This window comes from Aegilops tauschii, chromosome 7, assembly GCF_002575655.3.
Source record: "Aegilops tauschii subsp. strangulata cultivar AL8/78 chromosome 7, Aet v6.0, whole genome shotgun sequence".
In the NCBI taxonomy this organism is placed as follows: Eukaryota; Viridiplantae; Streptophyta; class Magnoliopsida; order Poales; family Poaceae; genus Aegilops; species Aegilops tauschii.
Genome location: NC_053041.3, coordinates 541,542,762 through 541,554,829, shown reverse-complemented (window position 1 = coordinate 541,554,829; position 12,068 = coordinate 541,542,762). Strand labels below are relative to the sequence as shown.

Genomic DNA, 12,068 nt, shown 5'->3' with positions numbered 1-12,068 from the left:
ACTACTATTACTCCACACATCGACCGCTATCCATCATGCATCAAGAGTATTAAGTTCATAAGAACAAAGCAACGCATTAGGCAAGATGACATGATGTAGAGGGATAAGCTCAAACAATATGATATAAACCCCATCTTTTTATCCTCGATGGCAACAATACAATACGTGCCTTGCTGCCCCTGCTGTCACTGGGAAAGGACACCACAAGATTGAACCCAAAGCTAAGCACTTCTCCCATTGCAAGAAAGATCAATCTAGTAGGCCAAACCAAACTGATAATTCGAAGAGACTTGCAAAGATAATCAATCATACATAAAAGAATTCAGAGGAGATTCAAATATTTCTCATAGATAAACTTGATCATAAACCCACAATTCATCGGATCTCGACAAACACACCGCAAACAGATTTACATCAAATAGATCTCTAAGAAGATCGAGGAGAACTTTGTATTGAGATTCAAAGAGAGAGAAGAAGCCATCTAGCTAATAACTATGGACCCGAAGGTCTGTGGTAAACTACTCACAACTCATCGAAGAGGCCTTGGCGATGATGTAGAAGCCCTCCGTGATCGATTCCCCCTCCGACGGAGCGCCAGAAAAGACCCCAAGATGGGATCCCGTGGATACAGAAGGTTGCGGCAGTGGAAATAGGGTTTCGTGGTGCTCCTAGATGTTTTTGGGGTACGTAGATATATATAGGAGGAAGAAGTAGGCCGGTGGAGCCACGAGGGGCCCACGAGGGTGGGGGCGCGCCTGGCACCCTTGTGGCCGCCTCGGCTGTTTCTTGACGTCCACTCCAAGTCTCCTGGATTGCGTTTGTTCCAAAAAGATCGCTCCCGAAGGTTTCATTCTGTTTGGACTCCGTTTGATATTCCTTTTCTTCGAAACACTGAAATAGGCAAAAAAAACAGCAATTTGGGCTGGGCCTCCGGTTAGTAGGTTAGTCCCAAAAATGATATAAAAGTGTAAAGTAAAGCCCATAAACATCCAAAACGGGTAATATAATAGCATGGAACAATAAAAAATTATAGATACGTTGGAGACGTATCAAGAGGTCCCCGCCGGTCTACATCCTAAGCACTCCGGGGTCTTGGGCCCATCGCCCGTAGCACTCCGGGTCGTTGCGCGCAGGGTGAATACCAGCACCGCCTCGGATGACCAGCACGATCCGACCGTGCCGCACTACTGAACTGGACGTCTGACAAAGCTTCGGCTGATATTGCGACGTCGAGGCCCATAACTATTCTCGCGTGGTGGTTAGTGCGTAAAGGCCAAAGGCCAACTCAGAACAAATACCCAAACCTGTTAGTGCATTATTAAAAAGATGTGACGGCTGTCGGGACAAGTCCGGAGCTATCACCCCCTCCTGGGTGATACCGCTAAACAGCCAGCCGCCACCGTATCTCCTCGGGTGCTCTCCGGGCCCGCCCGACTATCACAAAGGTCTCAAGTAAAGTCAAGGTAACCGTTTGTCCAAACATCAAAGGAGAAACCCCGAGGAATCACCCAGGGTGGATTCCACTCGATGTAATCATCAAGGTGAACGTAAGAGGAACCACCCTCGAGGTTCACACTTGAGGGGTTGCACGACAGAGTCGTATCGGGAATGGTGAAGGAGGAACCACCCTCGATGACCACGACCGAATAGGTACACTACAGAGATCTCATCAGGAGTGATGTATGAGGTACCACCCTCGGCACTCGATGGTAACTCTGCAGAGTCGAGCAACAAAAGGGGCGTGATGTGATGTGAGGTGTCGGGCTCTGGTCGTCGATCACGTTGATCGAGTCGTCGATGATGAAGCAGGGGCAACAAGGACAAGGTTGGGGTCACTAATGGATCACTAACCAACCTATACTAAGCAGTTTAGGATAAGCAGGTAGGTAACAATAAGCAAGTACAAAAGCAGGCTATGCATCAGAATAGGAGCAATCAATTACAGTAGCAAAATCTAATGCAAGCATGAGAGAATGGAATGGGTGATATCGGGATGATCAAAGGAGGGGCTTGCCTGGAAGCTACGCTGAAAGGGAAGAAGGGTCGTCGGTTATGTAGACGATCACCGGGGCATCAACAGCAGTCTCAGGGTCTACCGGAGAAGAAGAGGGGGAAGAAACAGTAAATACAAAGCACATAGATGCATAACATGACAATAAGAGATGCTAGGGGAGTTCTAACGCAGTGCTACACGATACCGGTGAAGCGGGAAAACATCCGGGAAAGCTTTCCCGAAATTTGGCATTTTCGGATAGATGAAACGGAGAGGGACGATTGCATGTTCGCTATGCTAGGGACGCGTGGCGGACGAACGGACCGCGTAATCGGATTCGTCTCGTCTTTCTGAGCAACTTTCATGTATAAAACGTTTTCATCCGAGTGACGGATTAATTTATATGATTTTCAAAGTTTATCAATATTCTAGATTTTCTAAATTACTTTTAATTCAAGTTGACCGAGTCAATTTGACTAGTCTAAAGGGCAGGTGTGGCCCAGATGTCATATACTCTTTACCTAAACAAATAAATAAAACAAACCTAATTAAAAAAAAGGCCGCATGTCATCTGTAAATAGACTAATCTAACCATTAATTTCATCTAGTCTAAACAAAACAGGGGCTTAGCCCCAAGCGGCCATGGCCCAAGCCGGCCACTGGTGTGCACTGGGCACGCACACATCAGAGTGCATGGCGGCCACGGCAAGCAGCGCAGCAGCATGCAGTAGCGAGCATCAGTGGCAGCGGGCAACTACGGCAGCAGCGGCAGCAGCACCGCAGCAGTAGGCAGTAGCGGGAGCATCAGCAGGCAGCGAGAAGCAGCAGAGAGCAGCAGCAGCGCGGCCAGGCGCGGTTGCTAGCGGGCGGGCGGTTGCGCGCGCCGGCAGAGGCGAGGGCGATGAGCGAGGCTGCAGCAGAGCAGCAGGGATGGGCGCGGACGTGCAAAGGCGACGGCAGGCGGGGCGCCCGGGGCGAGCCGGTGACGGTCAGAGGGCACCGGGAGCGCGGCCATGGCGCGCGTGGAGAGAAGCTCCGACCGCGGCGGCTAAGGTCGGGGGAGGGCACCTACGATGACCGAATAGACGGGGAAGAAGGAGGGATCGAAGGAGGGCCTCACCACGGTCGCATAGAAGGGGACGACGAGGTTGGGGACGCAGTGAAGGCGGTGGATCGAGCGCCGGCAGCCGCGGATGCAGTCGGGGAGGAATGATGAAGACAGCGGCGATGCGGCGTCCCAACTCGGTCCACTTGATGATGATGAAGAAGTCGTCCATGGCGAAGCTCACGGACATGCTAGCTCAGCACGGAAGCGACGATGGCCGCGAGGACGACATGGCGACGGACGAGCTCGGGATCGAGCAATTGGAGAGGGAGAGGGGCAAGTGGGGGAAGGGGATTATGTTTTCGGGGGTGCGAGGGAGAGGGGTTATAGGCCAGAGGGGAGCGCCGGATGGCCGCCACGCAAGGCTCGGCCGGCCATGGCACCTCGGATGGCCTCCACGCCTCCTGTTCTGTGAACAGAGGAAAGGGGAGACTCCAAGTGGGCTGGGCCGTACTGTAGCTTAGCAGGCCTAAGTGCACAGTAGGTCTTCCATATTTTCCCTTTGTATTTTCTTTTTTTTACAGTTTTAGTTTTCTTTTACTTTTTTATGGTAATTAGTTTCATAAAATAAAGGAACGACACCAAAATTGGTGTTACTAATTATACCACTGATACAATTAGTTTGAGGTTCAAATAAAATAGTTTAGTATTTTTTTAATTAAAAAACATTTCTACCCACTGTTATATTCACAAAAGGGCATTTAAATATTTTACAAAAGTGTTGGGTCACCACCATAATTAGTTATGGAATATTTTCCACACTTTGAACAATTTACTTTGCATGTTTGAGAAATTTGAATTTTAGACTCTAACTTGAATTTGAGTTTGAACTAAGATTTGGATCAAGCGAGGATTAGCAACAGTAATGTGATTACCTGGCATCATTAGCAAGGGATTACTGTAGCTTAATTATCCGGGCGTTACAATAAAAAAACTAGTTCAACTAGTTCTTACTAAAAATAAACTAGTTCAACTAGTTTTATTAATTTACTTACTGATTATTTTAAACACTTACTAAAAACAGTAAAAAAAACTACATTATACAATAGTAAAAAACTACAGTAAAAAACATAAAAAAGAGATGGAGGGAGGAGGGGAAGGGAGGAGGAAGGAGAGAGGAGGAGGGGGAGGAGGCCGGTGGGATCGGAGGAGGGAGGGCGGGGGGAGGAGGGGGAGGGGGCAGCCGGAGGAGGAGGAGGGAGGGGGCGGGGGGTGGAGGGGAAGGGGCGGCCGGAGGAGGAGGAGGGAGGGGGCGGCCGGAGGAGGAGGAGGAGGGAGGGGCGGTGGGAGGAGGGCGACCGGAGGAGGAGGTGGGAGGAGGGAAGGGAGGAAGGAGTACCTCGGTGGAGGAGCAGCGTGGCGGCGGCGAACGATGGGTTCGGCGCGGGCGAGAGCGAGTGAGAGGGAGAGTGAGTGAGAGGGTCAACCGCTCCAGGATAAGGTAAGTAAGTAGTAGCGCGTTTCCGAGATACGCGCTACTGCTACGGAACATAATAGTAGCGCTGGTTACGGATACGCACTACTGCTAAGTGGGGCTAGCCATCTGCGCCCAGTACAAACATAGCAGCAACGCATTTTCCCAGCACGCGCTACTGCTAAAGTAGTAGCAGAAGCACGGTTTATTTAAACACGCTACTACTAAGTAGCAGTAGCGCCCTGTTTTGTCCAGGCTACTGCTAAGATGCTGTGTATAAGGTTTTCCCTAGTAGTGATAGAGTACCAGCCCCTAGCCTCAGCTCTCGACGCTCGCATCACCCCCGTCACCCTCGACGAGCTCTTCGCCATGCTCAGCAACTTCGACCAGCGCGTGGCTCACTTTCCAGAACTCCGGCGGCGGGTTCAAGTCCTCTACGAATGCGGCCACCCGTGGGCGTGGTGGCTACTCATCTCGCCACCGTGGTCCTCCTCATCCCAAGGGCAAGCAAGGCGGCTCCGGCAACACCAACGGCTCCGGTTCACGCTCTGTCCGTCCCAACTCCACCAACAACAGGGGGCGGCGTAATGGATCTGGCCGGTCTCGCCCCGACACCATCCGTTGCCAGATCTACGGGAAACCTGGCCACACAACTAAGGAATGTTGGTACCGGTTTGATGAGGATGAGGCATCCTCTGAAGAAGATGACAAGGTGGCTGCGGCTGCCGATGGATCCTGTGGCGTGGATACCAACTGGTATCTTGACAGCGGTGCCACCAACCATCTCACGGGCGAGCTCGAGAAGGTGACCCTCCGTGAGAAATATCATGGGAAGGATCAGATCCATACAGCTAGTGGTGCAGGTATGAGCATACGCCACATAGGTTACTCAGTTATTCATACCCTGATACGTCTCCAACGTATCTATAATTTTTGATTGTTCCATGCTATTATATTACCCGTTTTGGATGTTTATGGGCTTTACTTTACACATTTATATCATTTTTGGGACTAACCTACTAACCGGAGGCCCAGCCCGTATTGCTGTTTTTTTGCCTAATTCAGTGTTTCGAAGAAAAGGAATATCAAACGGAGTCCAAACGGAATGAAACCTTCGGGAGCGTGATTTTTGGAACGAACGTGATCCAGAGGACTTGGAGTGGAAGTCAAGCAACCACCGATGCGGCCACGAGGGTGGAGGGCGCCCCCCTTACTAGGTGCGCTCCTATCTCGTGGGCCCCTCGGGCGTCCACCGACCTACTTCTTCCTCCTATATATACCCACGTACCCCGAGAACATCATAAGCGACCACGAAAACCTAATTCCACCGCCGCAACCTTCTGTATCCGCGAGATCCCATCTTGGAGCCTTCGCCGGCGCTCCGCCAGAGGGGGAATCAACCACGAAGGGCCTCTACATCATCTCCAAGGCCCTTCCGATGAGTCATGAGTAGTTTACCACGGACCTTCGGGTCCATAGTTATTAGCTAGATGGCTTCTTCTCTCTCTTTGAATCTCAATACAAAGTTCTCCTCGATCTTCTTGGAGATCTATTCGATGTAACTCTTTTTGCGGTGTGTTTGTCGAGATCCGATGAATTGTGGATTTATGATCAAGTTTATCTATGAGAAATATTTGAATCTCCTCTAAATTCTTTTATGTGTGATTAAGTTATCTTTGCAAGTCTCTTCGAATTATCAGTTTGGTTTGGCCTACTAGATTGATCTTTCTTGCAATGGGAGAAGTGCTTAGCTTTGGGTTCAATCTTGCGGTGTCCTTTCCCAGTGACAGCAGGGGCAGCAAGGCACGTATTGTATTGTTGCCATCGAGGATAAAAAGATGGGGTTTATATCATATTGCATGAGTTTATCCCTCTACATCATGTCATCTTTCTTAATGCATTACTCTGTTCTTTATGAACTTAATACTCTAGATGCATGCTGGATAGCGGTCGATGTGTGGAGTAATAGTAGTAGATGCAGACAGGAGTCGGTCTACTTGTCACGGACGTGATGCCTATATACATGATCATGCCTAGATAATCTCATAATTATTCGCTTTTCTATCAATTGCTCGACAGTAATTTGTTCACCCACCGTAATACTTATGCTATCTTGAGAGAAGCCACTAGTGAAACCTATGGCCCCCGGTCCTATCTTTTATCATATAAGTTTGCCATCTACTTTTATTTGCATCTTTACCTTTGTTATCTATATTATAAAATACCAAAAATATATTTATCTTATCATATTATCTCTATCAGATCTCACTTTCGCAAGTGGCCGTGAAGGGATCGACAACCCCTATATTGCGTTGGTTGCGAGTTCTTGTTTGTTTGTGTAGGTGCGTGGGACTTCTAAGGAGCATCCTACTGGATTGATACCTTGGTTCTCAAAAACTGAGGGAAATACTTATGCTACTATTTTTGCATCACCCTTTCCTCTTCAAGGAAAACCAACGCAAGCTCAAGACGTAGCAAGAAGGATTTCTGGCGCCGTTGCCGGGGAGGTCTTCGCTCAAGTCAAGACATACCAAGTACCCATCACAAACTCATCTCCCTCGCATTACATTATTTGCCATTTGCCTCTCGTTTTCCTCTCCCCCACTTCACCCTTGCCGTTTTATTCGCCCTCTCTTTCCAATCTCCTCTCTCTTTCGCTTGCCTTTTTGCTTGCTTGTGCCTGTTTGCCCTTATGGCTTTGCCTAAGAACTCCGACCTTCATCTTAGAAGATTAGAAGAAATTGAATCAAACGTTAGAAGTTTTATGACTTTACAATTTGAGCACAATAATTTCTTCAGAAATGAGCTAAAAGAACAAAAAGGTTTTATGGGGTTTATGAACAAAGAGCCTGATGACATGTCTAAAGAATTTTACGGTTTAAGCTCTCGAATTACTCATCTTGAAAAATCTATGGCCCAAATTTCTGATAAGCAAGCTACCTTAGTCAATAAGATGGCTGCCAAACCAGAAAAGTTGGATGAAAATAATGATGAAGATCTAAAAGTTATTGATGTGTCCCCTATTAGATCTTTGTTTTGCAATATGAATCTAAATAATGATGGGACTGGAGATGAGTCAACTTTAGTTAAAAGGTGTCCCAATGATTCAGAGTTTTTAGATCTTGATGCTAAATTTGGTAAAAGTGGGATTGGCGAGGTCAAGACTTTAAATAGCATTGAACCCACTATCTTGAATTTTAAGGAATTTAATTATGATAATTGTTCTTTAAAATATTGTATTTCCTTGTTGCAATCCGTTGTGAATTCTCCTCATGCTTATAGTCAAAATAAAGCTTTTACCAAACATATTGTTGATGCCTTGATGCAATCTTATGATGAAAAACTTAATTTGGAAGTTTCTATACCTAGAAAACTTTATGATGAATGGGAACCTACTATAAAGATTAAAATTAAAGATCATGGGTGTTATGCTTTATGTGATTTGGGTGCTAGTGTTTCCACGATTCCGAAAACTTTATGTGATATTCTAGGTTTCCATGATCTTGATGATTGCTCTTTAAATTTGCACCTTGCGGATTCCACCATTAAAAAGCCAATGGGAAGGATCAATAATGTTCTCATTATTGCAAATAGGAATTTGGTGCCCGTAGATTTTATCGTTCTTGATATAGATTGCAATCTTTCTTGTCCTATTATTCTTGGTAGACCTTTCCATAGAACGTTTGGTGTGGTTATTGATATGAAGGAAGGGAATATTAGATTCCAATTTCCATTAAGGAAAGGCATGGAGCACTTTCCAAGAAAGAAAGTCAAATTACCTTATGAATCTATCATGCGATCCACTTATTAATTGAGCGCCAAAGATGGCACTACTTAGATCTATCCTCGTTTTTATGCCTAGCTAGGGGCGTTAAACGATAGCGCTAGTTGGGAGGCAACCCAATTTTCTTTGTGTTTTTTGTTTTTGCTTCTGTTTAGTAATAAAATTTTCATCTACCTTCTGTTTAGATGTGTTTTTATGTTTTAATTAGTGTTTGTGCCAAGTTAAACCTATAGGATCTTCTTGGATGATAACTATTTGATCTTTCTGAAAATTCCAGAAACTTTCTGTTCACGAAAACAATTGTTTAAAATCACGAGAACGTGATAAAATACTGATTCCAATAGCAGTAGATCAATAAACAAATTATCTAGGTCATCCTATTTTGGTAGATTTTTCTGAGTTCCAGAAGTTTGCGTTAGTTACAGATTTCTGCAGACTGTTCTGTTTTTGACAGATTCTGTTTTTCGTGTGTTGTTTGCTTATTTCGATGCATCTATGGCTAGTAAAATAGTTTATAAACCATAGAGAAGTTGGAATACAGTAGGTTTAACACCAATATAAATAAAGAATGAGTTCATTACATTACCTTGAAGTGATGTTTTGTTTTCTTTCGCTAACGGAGCTTACGAGAATTTCTGTTGAGTTTTGTGTTGTGAAGTTTTCAAGTTTTGGGTAAGGATTTGATGGATTATGGAACAAGGAGTGGCAAGAGCCTAAGCTTGGGGATGCCCATGGCACCCCAAGATATTCAAGGATTACCTTTCTTATCTATATTATAAAATACCAAAAATATATTTATCTTATCATATTATCTCTATCAGATCTCACTTTCGCAAGTGGCCGTGAAGGGATTGACAACCCCTTTATTGCGTTGGTTGCGAGTTCTTGTTTGTTTGTGTAGGTGCGTGGGACTTCTGAGGAGCCTCCTGCTGGATTGATACCTTGGTTCTAAAAAACTGAGGGAAATACTTACGCTACTATTGCTGCATCACCCTTTCCTCTTCAAGGAAAACCAAGGCAAGCTCAAGACGTAGCATACCCCTTCCCGTAAAATTCATCTTCGGAAAATTTTGCATGTTCCTAGTGCCAATAAGAATCTTCTCTCCGTTCATCGCATCACCATTGATAATCATGTTTTCATTGAGTTTCATCCCTTTTTCTTCTTGATTAAGGATCAGGCCACGAGGAGAACTCTCTATCGAGGTAGATGCGTTCGAGGTCCTTACCCATTGATTCCGGAGTTTCGAAGATCCAATAAACAAGCTTGTGGTGCTATCAAGCTTTCGTCCACGCGATGGCACGATCGTTTAGTACATGCCTCTTTTTCCTTAGTTGAAAGTTTGCTTAAAAAAATAAGCTCCCATTTGTTGGTGAGCGAAATGTTGAGACTGTTTGTGATTCTTGCCAAAGAGCAAAATGTCATCAATTGCCGTACCCCATCTCTACTAGTGTTTCTACTCAACCTTTACAATTAATATTTACTGGTGTATGGGGCCCCACTCCTAGCTCGGTTGGTAGATACACATATTACGTTAGCTTCATTGATGACTATAGTAAATTCTCATGGATCTATCTTCTCAAGAAGACGTTCGAAGTCTTTCAAGTTTTTCAAAACTTTCAAGCACTTGTTGAACGCAAGTTTGACCGCAAGATCATTGCCGTCCAATCCAACTTGGGAGGGGAATATGAGAAACTCAATTCCTTCTTCCAAACACTTGGCATATCCCACCACGTATCGTGTCCCCATGCTCACTAGCAGAATGGGTCCGCCGAGCGCAAGCATAGACACATAGTTGAGGTCAGCCTAGCCCTCGTAGCTGGTGCTTCCATGCCACTTAAATTCTGGGATGAAGCCTTTCTTACGGCTATCCACATCATCAACATGCTCCCTAGCCGTGTTATCAATAATGAAACTCCCATCGAAAGACTTCTTCATGTCAAACCAGACTACACCTATCTATGCGTCTTTGGTTGTGCATGTTGGCCTAATCTTCGTCCATATAACACCAAAAAACTCCTGTTTCGCTCCAAACAATGTGTGTTCCTTGGGTATAGTGCTCAACACAAGGGGGTCAAGTGTCTCGATGTCTCCTCTGGTCGTGTCTACATCTCTCGCGACGTAGTATTCGATGAGACAAAGTTTCCTTTTTCTGAACTCCATCCCAATGTCGGTTCCTTGATCCGTAAAGAAATTCTCCTTTTACCACCAACTCTCACCGGCCTTGATCCAAGGGAAAATAACTGTGTTGACTCTATGATGACTAACTCGCTCACTATGTTGCATGAGTTGTGTGATGATACAGGATATGGTGCTGATCAGTCTGGGAACGAAAATCCTGAAGAAATCGGTGAAAACCCTGAAGAAATCGGTGCTACAGCACCATATTTCATGTGTCCAGGTTCGGGGAACAAATCCCCCTTGGGATCGGCGCTTGCATGGCCGACATACCTGTCCCCAGGGTCCGCTCCGGGATCTACACCCGTCGACAGACTGGGCGGATCCGCCTCGGAGTCAGCGCCCGCCAGCGCCTCGGCTGCATCCGACCGGGCCGCTCCCGCGCCTGGTACGTGGTCACCCGCGTCTGGTCGCAGCGCGCCTCCCGCTCCGCACCAACCACGAACGACCGCGTGGATCGACTGGATCTACGCGCGCCCGCTTCCCGGTCAAACCGGTCTGCTACAAGCGGCGCGACCTGCGTCGCCCGACCGGCGCAGGCCCCGCCACTGACAACGCAGACTCCACTGTTGGCGCGAGGGGGCCACGGGCAATGATGAGCCTGGATCCTCTGCGGCTCATCTGCGCGCCACCACTTCGCCCGCAGCCATAGAAGATCCGCCGCCAGACACTGTTGCTGTCCCCGAATCCTCCTTGGGATCGGCGCATGCAGAAACTCCTGTAGGCGGCGCAGGATCCTCTATGCAGTCACCACGGCATACAAGGCTGCAAAAAGGGGTAATCCAACCTGTTGACTACAAGCATGTAACAAAATATGGTATGATTTGTTCCACAGGTGAACCATACACACTTGAAGAAGCACTTGGTGATGAACATTGGAGAAAAGCCATGAATGAAGAATACATGGCTCTGAAAGAAATAAAACCTGGCACTTGGTTCCCCCACAGCAAGGTAAAAATCTTATTGATTGCAAGTGGGTATTCGGGATCAAAAGAAAGTCTGATGGAACCATTGACCGCTACAAAGCAAGACTTGTGGCTAAGGGTTTTAAAAAACAGTTTGGTATAGACTACGAGGACACTTTTAGTCCTGTTGTAAAAGCTGCCACCATCCGTCTTGTTTTGTCTATTACAGTTTCTAGAGGCTGGAGTCTCAGACAGCTAGATGTGCAGAACACGTTTCTTCATGGTGTTCTGGAAGAGGAGTGTACATGAAACAACCTGCTGGGTTTGAAAACAAGAATGCACCTTCTCATGTGTGCAAACTTGATAAAGCACTATATGGGTTGAAGCAAGCTCCTAGGGCGTGGTACTCACGACTCAGTCACAAAATGCAAGCACTTGGTTTTGTTCCTTCTAAGTCTGACACCTCACTGTTCATATACAATAAATGCAACACACACATATTTGTTCTCATATATGTTGATGATATCATTGTTACAAGTTCATCTGATGAGGCTGTCACAGGACTTTTGAAAGATCTTAGTGTAGAGTTTGCTCTCAAGGATCTTGGAGAATTGCATTACTTTCTAGGGATAGAGGTAAAGAAGCATAAGAATGGTATTCATCTCTCTCAGGAAAAGTATGCAACAGACTT

At 46.2% G+C, this 12,068-nt stretch overlaps 1 long non-coding RNA gene across 1 annotated transcript; it reads right to left on the bottom strand.

Annotated features, from left to right (window-relative positions):
* Positions 1-321: 321 nt before the first annotated feature.
* Positions 322-3,495, bottom strand: LOC141027742 (uncharacterized). The gene is made up of 2 exons (XR_012189601.1): positions 3,114-3,495; positions 322-2,092 (listed from the first exon to the last, which is right to left on the bottom strand). It is a non-coding gene; the product is annotated as an uncharacterized lncRNA (long non-coding RNA).
* Positions 3,496-12,068: the final 8,573 nt, after the last annotated feature.